The sequence below is a fragment of the Onychostoma macrolepis genome, chromosome 08 (genome assembly GCF_012432095.1).
Source record: "Onychostoma macrolepis isolate SWU-2019 chromosome 08, ASM1243209v1, whole genome shotgun sequence".
In the NCBI taxonomy this organism is placed as follows: Eukaryota; Metazoa; Chordata; class Actinopteri; order Cypriniformes; family Cyprinidae; genus Onychostoma; species Onychostoma macrolepis.
Genome location: NC_081162.1, coordinates 10,701,214 through 10,719,262, shown reverse-complemented (window position 1 = coordinate 10,719,262; position 18,049 = coordinate 10,701,214). Strand labels below are relative to the sequence as shown.

General features: G+C 36.5%; 1 long non-coding RNA gene across 4 annotated transcripts in view; it reads right to left on the bottom strand.

Moving 5' to 3' along the window:
* Positions 1-468: 468 nt before the first annotated feature.
* The window catches only part of LOC131546327 (uncharacterized), a 75,448-nt gene continuing 57,867 nt past the window's right edge, over positions 469-18,049 (bottom strand). For all 4 annotated transcript variants that reach the window (XR_009272655.1, XR_009272654.1, XR_009272657.1 and 1 more), the window contains one exon: positions 469-910. This is a non-coding gene — a long non-coding RNA (uncharacterized LOC131546327). The remainder of the gene's footprint in view (positions 911-18,049) is intronic.

The window sequence follows — 18,049 nt, the reverse complement described above, 5'->3', positions numbered from 1 at the left end:
CACTGGCAAGACGTGCCCACCAGCATCAGCTGGGACCCACTTACCGTATTTTCATTTTTGGGGGGAAGAGATTGCGGGATAGCGGTGAGTACATAGGGATGTAGCCTCCTTTCGGTTGTCACAACTGGTAAAGGCTTGACTTTGAACTGTGGAGAGAGGAACCTAATTATACCCCACCTGTGCCCGGCTGCAGGGGGAGAGAAGGTGGAGATGAAGCTGTTAACTGTCTCGCAACTGGCACCACCCTGTGTTTGTATACATCTGTGTCTTATTTCCCTCTCTGGCACAATCAGTCCAGGAAGCTAAGCAGGCATGACCGCATTTGGCTACTTCCAAAGACTTTGGCAAAGTTAGACAAGGAGAAGGCTGAGTAATGGAGAAGGGTGGGAGGACATGGGTGCCGTGTGTTTGTGTGTGTGTGTCGCCAAGAGGTGTATTGTTTGTTTTTTTCCCCCCTCTCTTGCTGCTTTGGAAATGCTGGTACAGCAGAAAATAATTGGTCCAGCTCTGTGTGGAATTGAGGGATGGAGTTACAGTGTGAAAGATGAGTCTATATGTGTGTGTGCTTGCACGTAATTGTGTATTCATGCGTGTGTGGAGACTCGTGAGATGTTATAATGCCGTTTTGTGTCAGAGCAAATCAAAAGCAGCTACCTGGCATCGTAAACAGGCTTGAGTGACATCTGACTAATAAGGAAACGCCACCGGTAGAAAGCACCTGCAGTGTCCTCGGTGAATCTAATCGTCATCTTCGGCGAGGCAAGGTAATTCGGAGACACCGTTGTGGGCCGCTTTCGGAGGCATTCTGCCGCTCTGAGTCCATTATAAGTCCTGTCACATTTCGACTGCTTGATGTGCATCTACAAAAGGCTCGCGAGCTCCAGATGGGAGCGACATTCACATTCACTGCCTGTAAGGAAGTAAGGCAAAATAACATGAAGAAAAGAATCAAGGCTTAATTAAAGGTTCATCTACTACTGTTTCTGAGAAAAATACTAATTAGAAGGAAATGATAAGTTTTTTCTCCATCCATTTAGCTGTTTATGTTATAGCACTGAAAAAATAATACATTAAATGATTCTAAAATGTTAAATGGCAACATTAGAAATACTCAAAAGGAAGTGTGTGATTGACCTCTCTAAAATTCAATGCCACTCTGATCCAATTATTTTTTCAACCAACAAAGTGGATAATTTGAGGGAAGAGAAAGTGTTTGTTTCAGCAATTTACATTATTATATATTTTTTTAATTCAGACACTTTTTTTTCTTTCTCTCAGCTCCATAAACTTATTTAACATTTGACTTAACATTAATTTAGAAATCTACCAAGAGCTAGTTCTCACCCCAAATCGGGTCATACGTAAAGATGTTCACCAAATCCGTGCATACTTCATAATAAGGATGAGCCCATTTCATTTGTCCAAATATTGTCAGCTTTCATTAGTGCGTCTGGAACTGGTGGCAGGCACAGCTTGTGTGCAGGTTGTCAGAGCCATTTACAACAATGGCCAGATATGAACCCCAGGCATGTTTCTCAATGTAAATTACAACATCTGTCTGTATCCACCTGTTCTCAACTTCCGCTCGTGTGCTTAATCAAAAAAATAAATAAATAAATAAGCGTCTCGCAATGCAATTAACCATATTGTAGCTCGTCTGTGTTCGAGAACGCACTGAGAAGAATATAACACACGACAACTTGACTTTGTTCCCACTTGTTGTTTTTGTATGTTCTCAAAAGGAAATGTTTTAGTCTTGATGATAAAATAAAACAAAATTACATCTCATAAGATATGTCCTATGGACCTTTTCCATCAGCAAAGGCAATCCATGTGATAAATGTCTAAAACTTGGCACAAACATGCACAGTTGACTTCCAATAAAGATGGACAAGGTACAAGTACAACTAAGCATTTCATATGCATGACATTTCATAATATCACATTATTATGATACATCATGCATTCAAGTTGTAAACAATGCAAATTTCCTGTATTATATTATGTATAATATCTGTTTTCTCCATTGATGTTACATATTAATATTTAAACATATCTACATTTTTCCCTCTTCCCCTCTCTCTCTAACTTCAATTAATGTGATAAATCAGAATGTTGCAAAAACAATTTGTTGTGTTTTATTTTCAGATTATTAAAAAAAATTAACCAGTCACATGACTTGTCGAGGCAAAGTCGCATGACCGTTTCAATGCTTTGTCCAGCAGCTAAGTTTGAATGATCCTTTTTTTTCATTGCTTTAAACTCTAAACTGGAAGTTCCAAAATAACAGAACCAGCAGAGTTAAACTCAAGGGTCACTATTACTATTTAAAGCGCTCATGCTGCTTACATGCCATAGCTGTTTCTATCCATCCATGCCAACCCTCGTTCCTACGCTCCCTTCTTTCTTTACCTTGAGCGTTTGTTTTCGTTTTACTCCCTTGAACCCTGCCACACGGGTGGTGACACACGGGGCCTGAGAGGGAAGATGGAGAGGTGGAGCAGACCAGAATGATCACTATCATTAACATTCACCGCGGTTCACTTATCATCCCTGACTCCTGCGACATGGCAGCCATTACCTCGCGTCCGCAGGTGGAGCAGCACCATACATATTGCATTGTGCCAGTGCCGATTTATGTATCCGGTAACAAAAGGAAAGTCTAATGAAAAAATACAGGGGGCAATCTTTTATGCTCCTTCGCTTCCTCTTCCTCCTGAAGGTGGGGGAGCGGCTGCCTGGACAAACAGGGGAACACCAGCCGTCCTCTTTCCCCATCACTCCCCCACGCCGCACTGTCAGTCAAATTCTCATTTGCAGAGCGAGCGAGGTTAACCTGCATCGGAGCGCCAGGACTGTGACAAGGGGGCCTATCAGAGCCCCGGATCACTATGTCATCCAGAAAGGAAGAACAGGGAAGGTTGGTGTCTTAAACATCCTTTAGAGTGCGTGAGCTGACGGAATGTGAATTCTCATTCACGTTTATTCAAATAAGGTGCATAAAGACGGTTTGATGTCTATGGCTGTGTTCACTTTTAGAAACATGGTTGCAACTTCCCTAAACACTAACCTTTGGGGGAATCCCCGCTGCCATTTTGAAGTGTGCTCCACTTCGCGAAGTTTATATGGACATACCCTCGACCCTTGATTTTGACCGAGTCTACTTCATATGTACTTGAGAGAAACCGACTGAGCCTGGTTTCTCCCAAGGGTTTTTTTCTCCATTCTGTCACAGAGTTTTTGTTCCTTGCCGCTGTTGCCTCTGGCTTGCTCAGTTACGGACACTTAATTTCTAGCGATTATCGCCGATTTGATTGCACATATACTATTTGAACTAAACTGAGCTAGACAATGATATCTCTGAATTCAATAATGAAATGCCTTTAACTGAAAATTGAGTGTTTAATCTTGTACATTACTGACACTCTATCCTCCAATTTGATACTGTTAAGTGCTTTGACACAATCTGTATTGTTAAAAGCGCTATATCAATAAAGGTGACTTGACTTGACTTGTACACCTCAGGCAGCTCCATATACCACAATGCAGTGCAACTTTGATGCCACCACAGATAACATTTAATTTACCCCAACTAGGGATGTTCATTTTAACCGTTTAACCGTTAACCGACCGATAAGAATTTTGACCGATTAATACAATCAGTTAAACGGTTTAAAGTCACTTATTTATTTATTTTTTCAGTAATTTATCAAGATATTTTAAAAGGTTTACTGCATGGTTAAAATAAGCTACGCGTATAAAAACAACAACAACAACAACAACAAAAAAAAAACGTTTTTTAGAGAGAGAAAAAAAAACATAAGTCGCATTTTATTATTTCATTCAGATAGGCCGACACGAATTACAAATACTATAATAAACACTGTAAACATAGCTATGCTATTTTAGTTCCCCTCACTTCTCAACAAATCCTTTCAATTAACAGTAGGCTATTTAGAAAAGAACAAGAATTAAAAAATGTAAGATATAGCGACAAACCAAAACGAATTAAGGCTAAAACGAAACTGAAACCAATGTTGGGTCTCTCGTTCGACACAAAATCAAATGTTTCCATATTCGCGATGTATTTGAATGCCAAAATATTATTTACCTTTTATGTACAGGCCTACTTCACTCGCGTTCCAATATCCACGTAAAACAAAATGTTTTGCATAACTTCACGGTGGTACGGTGATAATTTAATGGCACAGATTTGACTACATATTTAAACTGAGCAGTGTTTTTTTTTTTCCCCCCCATATGTTTGATTGATTGTTTTTTTTATATAATGATAATGAACAGGCTGCATTGTCAAAGTAGAATGCTTAACCGTGTGCAATCACTTTTTTTTTTTTTTCCCCTTCTAACAGTGGAAGCAACTACTCCTTTTAGTCATGAAGATAATCGGAATTGTAAAAGGTTAGGGTTGTTTACTGCTTTTTGCGCATGTAAAATTAATCCCCCGAAAACAAATGTTAGTATTTTTAATGGGTCACAGACACTTATTCTTTCTAATTTAATTTTAGTTCTAATTTAAAATAATCTTGTCGGTTAACGGTTAATAATCGGTTAACGAGCGTCGGTTGTTGGTTAGGAAAAATAACCGAAATGAACATCCCTAACCCCAACCCCAAAAACCACTATGATATATTATTTTTTATTTTATTTATATATATATATATATATATATATATATATATATATATATATATATATTTAAAACAGCCCAAGCATACCTATACACATATAGAATGCTGCATCAAACAAATTTGTGAGGAAAAAATTTAAAAAAATAAATCAACTCCATAGTGAATTCCAAGTGATCAACGGCTTAGGATGTTCCATTTCAGCCCATTGCAACAAGATGGAATGAAGTTAATGAGGAAGGGCTAAAAAACAGTGGAACACAACCTAAGATGTCAACATCTTTGGTTCTCATGTCTCGCAACCAAACATGATGTGCCAAGTTTGAATATGTGAATTTTCAAATTACACAGCTGAGGGAAAAAAATTCAGTTAATAACAACAATTTCAGTCTGTTACTCACACAAAGCTATCATATGACTTCAGAAGACTAGATTATTGTGTAGGAGTCATATGGACCTGCTTTTTTGGCATTTTTAGAGCTTGACAGATTCACACTTTCACTGTATGGAAAAGAGCAATGTGAACATTCTGCATAGCATCTTCATTTGTAGTTTACAGAAAAATTAGGAATTAAATAAAGATAAGTAAATGATGGAATTTTCATTTTTGGGTGAACAAAAATTAAAATTACATTTTTTGTCCCTTTAAAGTCCAACACCCCCAATATCAATAAGATGCATTTAGAAAATAGACAGGATGAATTTTAATTTTATGCTGACTTTAAGTTTGATAATTATTGTAGGTAAAAGTGTTTGTCTGAAATGAGTGACACTTTTGGCAGACCATTTGCTTCACTCAACTTGTATGACTTTTTTCCTAAAATGAGTTGACTGATAAATTAAGATAAAACAAAGCGAGATAGAGTTGATTGCAAAATTATCAGTATAATTATTTTGTCAAAAACTGCAATTTTCTACAACTGTATGATCACTGTCTGTAAAGTGCAATTGCGTTTTTGCTTTATTTAAACATTATTTTGAACCCTTGTACACTCCTCAATATCTTCACTACCATTGTCTTTTCTCAATTATGGTATTTAGTGAACAAAGACTACCACTGGTGTCCCCTCTAAAACATGACTGATCTGTACTATGAAGGTGTTTGATTCAAATGCTTTCTTCGATTAGTCCCAACAATTTAAGCCTCTTGTATACCACCATATAGTATAGTAAACGTAATACGTAAATGCTAAAGGAGTAAGTAGAAATGTCACCAAAATGATGAACATTGCAACTGCGTTGTTTCAATCCATTTTTATTTATTGCTGAGAAGAGTCTCCCAACACGCTGGTAACCTAATTCTACACAAGGCTGTGGACCAGCTTTGTTCCTCTGAGGACGGCTGTATAAATAGAATCCATAATGGACCAGAGTGAGATGCTATCATTTATCTCCGACTCTCACAAACACAGTTCAGGTCTCTCCTCATTTTCCTAATGATCTCCTTCTTTTTTGCTATGTGTTTTACTTTAAGGTGCACAGGATCCGAGCTTAATGGACACGATTTATCACTGGCTGATCCTACCCAAGTCCAGTTTATCCAGTAAAGTTGAAGAACAAAACAAATTGCCAAACCAAATGCATTTTTGTTGAGGGAATTGGCTTATTTTTCAAAGTAGTAAGGAAATGGAAAACAAAGGGGACACAGACCCTGATTCAGGTCTTTGAGGTTAAACTGTGGTTTGTGCAGATGCAAACATAATGAGTCAAGATGGGTTTCGTTATTTAAGAAATTTTTTAAATGATGTTTCTTTTTGTAGGGAGTTGGGATTCTGTTAATTTATCAACAACTCCATATCAATCAGCTATGGATGGGAATCGTAAGATATTTAACAATGCTGTTTCTGACTCCAAATGAAGGTTCTGATTTGTTAATGATTCCATTTTCTTTTAGTACTAAAGCATCAGTAACAAAGCAAAAACAGTGATACTTTTCTTTATGTATATATTTAATTATATTCTTTTTACACTGTAAAAAGTGATAAGTTGGCTTAACTTAAAAAAAATATTATTAAGTAAATAATATATATATATATTTTTTTATAAAGTTAAGTGAACTTTTTTTTAATTATAATTTACTTAAAATTTTTAAGGCAACGGGTTTCCTTAATTCTTTTAAGTTAAGTCAACTTATCACTTTTTACAGTGTAAGCACTTTTATTGTGGAAAAACTCTCTATTCCACATTGTTATAGAAACCCCCCAGTTAATCATTTCAGTTCACTACGATTTGAACATGATGTCAAAAGAGTCGTTTCATGACATATTGAGTGATTTCATTACTAAGAACTGACAGAAGAGTCATTTATTCTGGAATCATATCACATTGGTTGTAATGTACTCTTTGTTTGTTGTTGAGTGCAACCAATGATCAACATTCACAATTAAAAGATTTTTGACAGCAATATAATAGAGATACATGTTACACTACCCAACTATTTTAGTGTAGGATCCAGCCTGCATGAGCAGAAGAATTCACGTACAAGAACGTTAATGGAACCAAAAATCAAGAAAATGACTCAGAGCCAGTCCTGAATAAGAGCTGGTTCTTGGGTTCCTAACCCTACTTTCTGTTCTAAATGAGCATGGAATGCGTTTGGCTGGGTGCTTTTGCTCTATTGTTTTGACAGAATGTGGTCTCAGGTGATGTTTGCCTGTGTCCTTGAGTAACTCCTGAGGGAGTTTGGGTAAACAGCTTGCTGTTAACCCTTTAATTGGTGCACAGACAAAAATGTAAATTTAATGTAAAGCACATGAAGAAAAAAAGACAACTTCACCATTTGGTCGCACACTTTAATGACTGAGAGTCCTACATTACTCAGCTACCAACCCAAATTGCTTGTTTTAGCTAATTCACTTTGAAGGCTTTTTGTGCTTCTCTTTAATTCGAATCGCTAATTGACTCAAAGTAGGATGCATCTCTTTGCCAGGGCCCATAGGCACTCAGCAACATGGAGCTCCAGCGAAAAGATTTTCAGAAGGATGAAAGGAAGGAGGGAAGAGACAGAGAGCAAAGACAAATCTCAGCCCATACCCCCCGGGCAATGCCATGGCTCCATGCAGTAGATTAAATTCTGGCCCGGGCCCAAGTGAAGGCCTGCTTTTTAACCACTGATTCTCTCATTTGCCTTCAGAGGCCTGCGGCCTGGCAGGCTGCGCGGCGCATTACCAGCCTGCAGCAGCACTTAAAACACATTTTAGCCCAGGCTAACAGCTGGCATCCTGGCCGAGAGACTCGTCTCAAGTGACGGAAAGGAACCTAAAGCGGGGAGGGGTGGGGGTGTGGGTGGGGAGAGCCAATCGCACAAAGCCTGGCTGAAATAATGATAGCGGAAGATGAATCTGATTATGTGTGTTCATGTAATTGTGATTCACTTAGAGGCCATGTTTTGAAATATATTTTTAATTTACATGATTTGGTTATGTTCCTTGTACTTTTTATCTTTCATTTGCGGGTGGACACACATGAGAGACAAGGCCATTAATAGGACCTGCACTGTGAAAAATGGTTTATTTATGAAGAAACTTACTTTTTAGACATGATTATTTTATTTAATGTACATCTGCCGGTGAGAATGTAGTCAAAAAAGCTTTGCGTGTTGCCAAGCAATGCACAGGCTAACAGTTTGGCTGGAACTATATATATATATATATATATATATATATATATAAAATGTATTAATTAATAAAGTTCATATGTTTGTAAATACAAACATATAAATATATTAACTTTATTAATACATAAAAACTTAAATAATATTGCATATTTAAGTATTGGTACATATTATTATTATTTACTTATTGCTAATTATTTATCATTCCTTGTAACATAATACTTTAAATAATAATAATGTGAAGTTATTTTATCTCATTTTTCATCATGTAGTAATTTTCTCTTTTCAAGGTTTTCCTCATAAATGTCACCAATGCTTTGCAGGTTATAAAACAATATTCGTTCATTTCAATAATGCGCTTCCATATAAAAGCTACTTTTTGAGTTTTTATTGTTAAAAGCACTTTTCAAATTAATGTAATTCATTTAAAATGTGCTTCTCCTCATGTTTATTGATCTAACTGTACTCTCATAATAAGCAATAATTTCATTACATTCTCATAATTTTATGCAATGTAAGCATTTTACAGATAATATTTTAATTTGGTCTGGCCTTTTAATTCCTGAGAATTTCTCTTAACTATAATATATATTTATTTTATTGTTTGGAATCTTTAGTTGGAACCAGCATGCAGGTTCTGTATCTGTGCGTGAGAGTCAGTGACAAGCCAGTGATTGTCAGCAGAGTTATGCAGTGTTCAGTACAGCAGTTTCTCTCTCTCCCTGTGTCCCATGCCTTTGGTTTTCAATCTCATGCTTCACGTCCGCTGAGCCCACACCATCAGGGGCTCTTATTTACGACCGAGGGTCCTCATACAATCTCCCGTCAAGGGTCCAGACCAGTGCGGCCCTCCCTTCCTCTCTCCCTGGGTTCATCCTCTCTCCAGTTCTGTGTAGAGAGCTCATTATTGTCAGCTTCTCAATGCACTGCTGGACAGGGCTTCAGCTGAATCCAGTCTGGTATATTCAATTATTGTCCCTGTCCTGTGACATGCACTTTTTTTATGGAGCTATTTTTAAAGTGAATATATGTTGTGCACTTTTCTGAAGAGGCTCTGTCAGCAAAGGCCCTGTTCTGTGTGTTTTGAGTTTGGAGCCTGTCTAACAGTCTATACGAATGCTGCGCAATCACATCAGTGTAATATGTAGTTATATTGTATGGTGGGACGGCCGGCTGTTGATTGATTTTCAGTTCAGTCTCCTGGGGCCGCCGTGATTTTATTTAAGTGAGCGCACACATCATTTGAACGCTAAGGTTCAGCTAACTTGCTCCATATTCAGCCTTTTTTAAAGGCGCCATAAACAGCATCCTATCTTTAGAATGGGCCGTTGTGAAATGTGTACCGTGGTGGACAGTAAATATGAGGTTGCCATGATTGCAAGCAGAATTCACACACAAGGCCGCCTTGTAATGTATCGCTCTGATCTCCAGTCTGATGATGACTCTCGTGTGTGTGGTAACTGAACGTGACTTACAATTTTTTAATTTTTTTTTAATCTGGACACTAAATCTGGAGGCTGGTGTGGGGAGAACAAGATTATCAGTGAATAATGACTTAAATTGTGGTCTGCTCCTCTAATAAAGCTATTATACATATTCAGAACAGGGCATTTAAACTGGATATTTACAGGATATGTAGGGTTAATTCCTTAAATAACATTATTCCTTAAAATATTAATAAATAGTATTGGTAACACTTTAGTCAAGGGACGAATTCTCACTATTAACTAGTTCTTAGTTTGTTAATAGTGAGAATTGGACCTTAAAGTGTGACCATTTATGTCGTACTTTATGTGTCCATTTATGTGAGTACTTTTCTCAGTGCAGGTTATAAAGCAATATTCATTCATATATCAATAATATGCTCCAATAAAAAGTTACTTTGAGTATTTAGTGTGAAAAGCACACTTCAAATGAATCGCAGCATCTTTTATGATGTGTTTTTGTCCTTTTTGAAACTTGACTGATGTGGTCACTATAAACTATCGTTATATGCCAAACGCTGCATAACAATTCTTCAAAAATGTCAACTTTTGTGTACCATAGAGAAAAAGCAAGAGCATACTGGTTTGGAATGACCTGAGGGTGAGTAAATGACAGAATTATCATTTTTTGGTGAACTATTCTCAATGTCCTTGCAATGCTGATTAAATCATTGAAAAAAAACTGACAGGTTGTGAATGCCAGATATATCAGGCCTAAAGGTGAGCGTCCCACAATACAACAGCTCGCCACCTCTCCATTGGCTCTGGGCGGGAGCACGATCGGAGTGCCGGCCTCAAATAGAGGTGGCATCTGGTGCCCAATTTGTCATGCCTGAATTACCTGAGAGCTGATAAGAGCTGAAGTTTTAATAAAAGTTGGGAGCTGTAGATAGCTGGCTGAAGGACACTGATGAAGTGTCTTGGGGCCTATTTCCACCTCGAGATAAGGAGCTGAAGAGAGAGAGGAAGGTGGGTCGCAGGGCCAGAGATGTGAGTGCACACACTAATGTTCAGGGTGTGTGTTTTTTCTCTTTCTCCAGCATCTCAGTGTGGAGGAGATAGTATATACGCATATGGTGTGGAAAAAAAAAAAATAATGATCAGGATCTAAACGAGAAGAAACCTGGGAGGATCTGGCGATCTCTGCTGCTAAGTTGTAGAGTTTTTTTATTTTCAGTCTTTTGAAATTTACTCACAGTTTTGTCATGTTATAATCATTAATTTTAGTTATATTTCATTTTATATTTTTATTTAAACAACATTTTAGTTGATCATACGTGTCAAACTGTAAAAACCAACCTTTAATCAAATGTTCACAAATTTTTTATAAATGTATAAACATTTAAACATGTATTGAACATATAAAAGATGTATCATCATTAACAAAATATAACATGCTACTGAGTAGTGAAATCTCATGCTTTTGAGACTTTGATAAGGATTTATCCTATTTCTATTCACTGCATTATAGCATGTTTTTATGGCAACAGCGTACGTATTTTCATATGTGTTTTGACTAGCAACTAGCAAGTTTTAACTGATGTGTTTCAGTTGGCTATTAATCTGCTAACAAAATGGGTTAGATTTTCAGTGTTAAAGCAGTCGATCATTAGTTGTTTTGTTTTTTTTTGTAATTTTTTAGTTGTTTTTTTTTGTGTGTGTAATTAATTCATTTAGTTTGATAATTGGTAACAGAACATGAAGCAACATGCTCACATAAAAATCTCTCTTTTTTAGGGAAATATTTGCACAATGCAATATACACAAAACAAAACTTTAGAGAAAAGAAAATTAATCCAAAAACAAACAAATCTAAAAACATTGTTTGCATTGTTTTCTCCTCATTATATTTTCATCAACATTTAATTCTAATTCAAATATTTTAATTATCAGCATGATGTGTCTTTATGTCTTGTTTTCATTACGGTTTTCAAATGTTTTAAAGTCAAAAAACTCTTTGTCAACAAACATTTTCGTTAGTAATTTCCTTGATGGGATTAACACTGGCGGTGTCCTAACACGTACGTGTCCCTCTCTCTTTCTCTCTCTCTCTCTGTTCCTCTCATTCGCGTTCTGTGATTTGGCCTCCCGCCAGCATCTATAGCTCACCCTCAGCTGTGCCGGCGAGCTCCAGATGTGCCAAAGGCGTGTTTTTTTTCCTCTCTTTTTCTCCCCACGTGTGTTTGTGAGCGTGTGTATGTGCGTGTGTCTGTGTGCAGGTTTTGCCAGCTGACTGCACCGTTTGATAACCCGCTCTCTGGATGCCCATCACCGGCCGCAGAGATAGAATTAAATGATGATGATCTTCCCACGAGTTGGGTGCGGAAACAGCGCGTATAAATCTTGATTTCATCTCAGCGTGAGAAGTCTTTATCCATCATCACTCTTAATGAACAAGTCATTAGGCGCGATGAATGGCGCGCAGGGCCCCGACGTTCTCGCCGACGCTTTTGTTTGCGGCTTTTGGGGGGGCAACTTCTGCGCCCTTTTGAGGGGGTCAAACTCATTGCTCCAGATGTGGGGGTAACCTCTCCAATCTCACCCCCTTCCGAGGTGCCCAGCATGTACTAAGCAGGGCTGGAAAAAATTAGAGTAAACAGAAAGAGGCCTGATTGTTCCGCCCTGAAGCTCCTGATGCGATGCCATATGAAAAGTCATTTTTAGTCATTTTAGGTCTCAGTGGTCCTTTTTTATGGTTCTTTCGTATGTTAAACAACTAGCTTGAGTAAAGCTTGTGTTCTAGGAATCATAAAAAGATTTTGCATTTTTATGGGAATTGGTAACTATTTTTCGTTTTAGCGAATTGGTGGCTAATTTGTACGATCTGCTTGCATCCTGCTAAGGATAGGTTTAAGAGTATACCTTTATGCTTGCTTTTTTCTAAGAATCATACGTTTATGTACAAAGCACATACGAATTCATACAAAATCATCACCTTGTAAAATGTACATTTTTTCATGAGATTGGGTTGGAATATTTCATCCCAAAATCATTAACTTTCCTATATGTCATTCCAAACGTGTGAATTTCTTTCTTCTGTGGAACACAAAAGGAAAACATTTTAATAATGTATAATTTCCTATATTTTTTTTTTTTTTTACAAAAGGGGCTGTGTCTTTCAAGGAAAAAATGCAAAAGTTATTTTGTGTAGTGGTCCTTACAACAATATTTCCAAAAACTGGTAACACATTAGTTTAAGGACCAATTCTCACAATTAACTAGTTGCCTATTATCACGTATATTACTAGCATATTGGCTGTTTATAATTTCTTATAAAGCACATATTAATGCCTTATTCTGCATGACTATAGTTTAGATCCCTTAATTTTTCCCCCTTACTTAACAACAACTACCCAACTAACTATTAATAAGTTGCAAATTATGGAGTTTATGGAAGCAAAATTTTAAGTTAACACCGTGTCCTAACTACACGGAACAAAAGGCATCTTTTCCATGTTAATCAGAATTTTTGTCCTAACCAGTGTGATGGGGACAAGCGAAGTTTCTCAGGTACCGATTATGCGCTTTATTTAATGTTAAAAGTGTCTAATGTGAATTTGAATATCATTTTGCATGACGTTTATAGCCATGCCGAAGCCAACAATAGACAGTTTACTTCAGATCTTAAAAATAAATTAAAGCAAATGTTTACGTTAAGACTGTGAACTCAATGCAAACCAATAAGTGCATTCCATAATCACTCAGTCTGTACTTTTAATAATGTTAAAATATTTAATATTTCTGAATTAGATTACAAACTTGTCCATTTCCCTGGGAGTGCAGTGTGCTTCTCGCTTTTGAATAGCTGTGATATTTGAGTGATTCTGTCGAGTCTCGTTGTCGTGTGGCGTCTGGTGTGGACAGCCAAATTGCTTGTCGCTGTAATCTTAGGACACAGTGTAATAGTTAGTTAATAGTGAGAATTGGTCCCTTAAACTAAAGTATGACCCAAAAATTATTTGAATGATTGGTCTCAATGATTTGTTCATGAACCAGACTAAGTTGTCGAGTTCACTACATTGATTCGAGAAACAGATCAGTTTGATCCATGATCCAAATCAACTGAAAACAATGATCAGAAATCAAAAATCCTCACTTCTACCAAACAAAGAGAAAGTTTCAGTCCCTATTTTTGTAATTGCCCTCAATTTTTTTTTTTTTTTCTGAGTGTGTTCTTCAGAAGAAAGAACGCAACTTGCTTTTGGATAAGGATGAGTAAAGTATGTGAGCGTTTTCATATTTGGGTGAACTATTTCTCGGGAGTCTTGAGGGAGCTCTAGTGAAATCCCAGAGTTCTGTGATGATGTGAGACTAAAGCGAGAAACTCAACAGGGAACTTGAATGTTTAGAGGTTCGGTCTGTTAGAATGCACCCTTTGTTTTGTTTGCATACGAGGGCCTTCAGTGTTTGGATATTTTCCCTTTTTCCTAAGCTACACTGGATCTTAAAAAGTTCAGGCAATTCTCTGAGGCTCTTGTATTTGCAATCTAGATGAACTTAAAAGCCTTCTTAAAGAATTTAAGAGCATTTTCAGCGTAGCCCCGGGCTACTGAAAGCAGACGCCGTACCACCTGCATCAAATTTGAATGAAACTGCGCACAACTCTTTCAGCTCTGTAAAGTAGAACAATATTTATTTCGTGAAGAAAGATGCTTCTCAGAGCTGTTCCTCTCAGAAATGCGAAGAAATAGAATTTGACATGGGGTAATTGTATTTAACTTCTCATACGCTCGCAGAGCATATATTTGCATTCGAGCTCAAAAACAGCACACAGATTCTGACTTTCCTTGTTAGTGACAGCTGCCATGTTTTAATGTCACATTCTCGTAGGCTTGTGGCTCTGAAGCCCTCAAGATCCTGCTGGGAATCACATCACTCAGTATGTTTGATAATATCTCTTCATCATTAAACTAGACACCTTTCATTCTTTAAACACCACTCTATTTCTCATGGCATTTAACAGTTGATGTTTTTCCTTTGTGTTTCTTCTTTTTTTCCCCTCCAGCCTCCTTCCTCTCTTTTAGAGAAACAGCTTTTATTTAGCCACTGATATGACTGGAGTCTTCACTGCAAGTTTTTATTTAATAAATGTAATAAAATATTTGAACTAAATTGTAATGTTTAGCATGGCTATGATGAATAACGAAAAATATAGATCTAAATTGTGTTATTTATCTTCACAAATGCAGCAGCTAACAGTTCAGACAAGCTTGGTGTGATGGTATGGTCTATGTTGAGGTGCGTGGAAAAAAACAAACCCCCATTACTGCACATGTCAGCGTCATAAACAACAGATCGGGCCATGTGGACGCAGGCACAGCAGTAATGGAGGCTGTGCATCACTGTTCAGCACAAGGTCTGCAACCTCTACAGGACTCACCTGAACCACACAGAGAAAGAGAGAGAGGAGGGGAGAGAATAGATGTGCTGGTGAGGTGATGTTGAAGGTAATGTTGATAACTAACTGTGGGTAGTGTAGATGACTATTATAGCAAGGATGAAGATGATGATCATCACAAATTTTGGAAATGGATTGGACAGCACCGTACACTTGTTTGGCTCTGATCATTCCCTTGTACATTATTTATTGTTGCTGGTGCTTCAGGAATATTTAAAGGAATATTTATAAAAATGCAAGGAAAAATGAAGAAAGATGTTGCACTATTTGTAGGTCACTACTCTAGTAATTAACAGATTAAATTCTATTCGTAAAATAGAATTTATATAATTTTTTTGTTTTATTTTTTATTCTGTTCTATTTGTTTTTTCTTTTAAAAATCTTGGCTCACATAATCAATTAGTCAGTAAATGATAATAATTAGTTACTAATTCATTAGTTACTAATGGTTATTTAACTGGTGGTCTTTCAGTTAACAGGGATCATTCTCAGAACATTAGATAACGTAAAGGATTAGTTCACTCCAGAATTAAAATTTCCTGATAATTTACTCACTCCCATGTCATCCAAGATGTTCATGTCTTTCTTTCTTCAGTCGAAAAGAAATTAAGGTTTTGGAGGAAAACATTCCAGGATTTTTCTCCATATAGTAGACTTCAATGGGGACCAACGGGTTGAAGGTCCAAATTGCAGTTTCAGTACAGCTTCAAAGGGCTCTGCACGATCCCAGCCAAGGAATCTTATCTAGTGAAACCATTGGTAATTTTCTAAAAAAAAAAAAAAATGTATATACTTTTTCACAAATGCTCGTCTTGCACTAGCTCTGCGATGCGCATCCATTACGTAATTACATTGAAGTCCACTATATGCAGAAAAATCCTTGAATGTTTTCCTCAAAAACCTTAATTTCTTTTCAAATGAAGAAAGAAAGACATGAACATCATTTTGGACATTTTGAAAATTCGGAAATGATGTTTTTTATAACTTAATGGGAATGTTAGCAAAAAGTTCTTAGAACATATTTTTGTTAGCCGGGTTGCATTTTGTTAGTACACATTTGCCCTTTACTGTCTCTATAAGCCATGAGTCTCATTAGAGTGTGAACTAGAAATCTAGATTTTTCTACAAAAGAACTAACTGAACCAGATCTATGCCAAAACATATGGTTGTCGGGGTTATGGTTCAGAAATAATGACACCATCACTGCGATCATCACCCATCAGCAGTCATACTCTTGAAAGGAGCACCTAAAGTCAGGTTGGCTACATGCCCATCCAGCGTTAGAGAATACGAGGAGACAGTCGGCCTATTTTTGGGGCTTATTCCATAAAGTGATCTTACCATGGCTCCCTCATGACCAGTAATGTGATAGTGCCCCAGGCAGTGTTTTCAATTTCTTCAAAACACAAGCAGCACTCTGCCACAGACTTTGTGGTGAGGACAACTTAGTGGGGGATGAGTGCAGTTATTTGTGGCCTTTTATTGGAGATAGTTGCTCAGTTGCTCAGTTTATGACGTCTATGATATATTAAGATTTTTCGGGGAATTTACAGAAGGAAAGCAAAAAAAAAAAAAAAAGATGGCTTGTCATCTTAATTTTGCTGAACTATTTAGACAGAAGCTAGCAATATATTTCAAATTAAATTAAATTTATGGTTGCTATATTTTCTGGATTTTTTAATCCATATTTAATTCATATGAGTGGGTAATTTATATTTACTTCTACAGTGCCATCACTGTGCTGTTAACTAAACTACTACTAAGAATCATTTTTGTCAATTGAAATAATTTGAAATAAAATATAAATATAAAAAAAAAAAAAAAAAATCTTACACTCCAAAAAATAAATAAATAAAATAAAAAACCCTCAAATGTTGCTGTAACTGAAATAAAATAAGTTGAAGTAGAAGAATTAATTAAAACAAAAATTCTAATAATGCTTTCCTGTAGGGCATGGCGCTAGCAACGCCAAGATCATGGGTTCGATTCCCAGGGAAAGCAAGAGCTGATAAAATGTAGAAACTGTAACTTGAATGCAATGTAAGTTGCTTTGGATAAAAGCGTCTGCCAAATGCATAAATGTAAATGTAATAAAAAAGACAAACAAACAAAATAAAATTAAATCTGAAAATATACAAATAAAAGCTAATTCAAAATTAGTTTAATCAAATTTAAGTGAAAAAAAGTTACAAAAAATTGTAAAATGACAAAAGCACAAAACAAAATTAAAAACTTTAATTAAAATGGAAAAATGAAAATATAAATATAATAGCTAGTTCAAAATTAATAAAATAAATGCTATAACCTAGAAAAAAACATATTGGCAAGTAACTAAAATAAAATAAGTTGAAGTACTACAATTAATAAAACTAAAAACTAAATAGATTTTTTTTTTTTTAAATGACAAAAGCACAAAACAAAATTAATAAATCTTAATTAAATTGAAACCTGAACATATTAAATAAAGCAAATTCAAAATATTAATAAATACTATAATAATACAGTATATAAAATAGAACTGCACTTATAACACCAAAAACACACTTTTGTCCGAAGGCAGAGTGAAACAGGCCTCCTTTCTGCAAGCCCCTTCATTTCAAGTGAGGGATCACTAAAAGTTTTAGGAGTTGCCCTTTCCATTCCACCTAATTCAACTGAGAAGGTGAGTTTGCCACAAACAATCGAACGTGCGTCTTTTACAGCAAGCGAATGCTAAGAGTTCCAATGGCTGTAAAGTTTATTTACTGCTCTCTAATCTCAATAAAACCTGTCATTGCTGCAATGGATGACCTTCTCTTTACAGTCTCACGCAGTCTGTACTGACCAAGTGTCTGACCAAGTCACCACAGACAGACAACTGAAAAGACTTGCGATCATTTTTACTAGGACAAGCAAAATGGTCTGACTT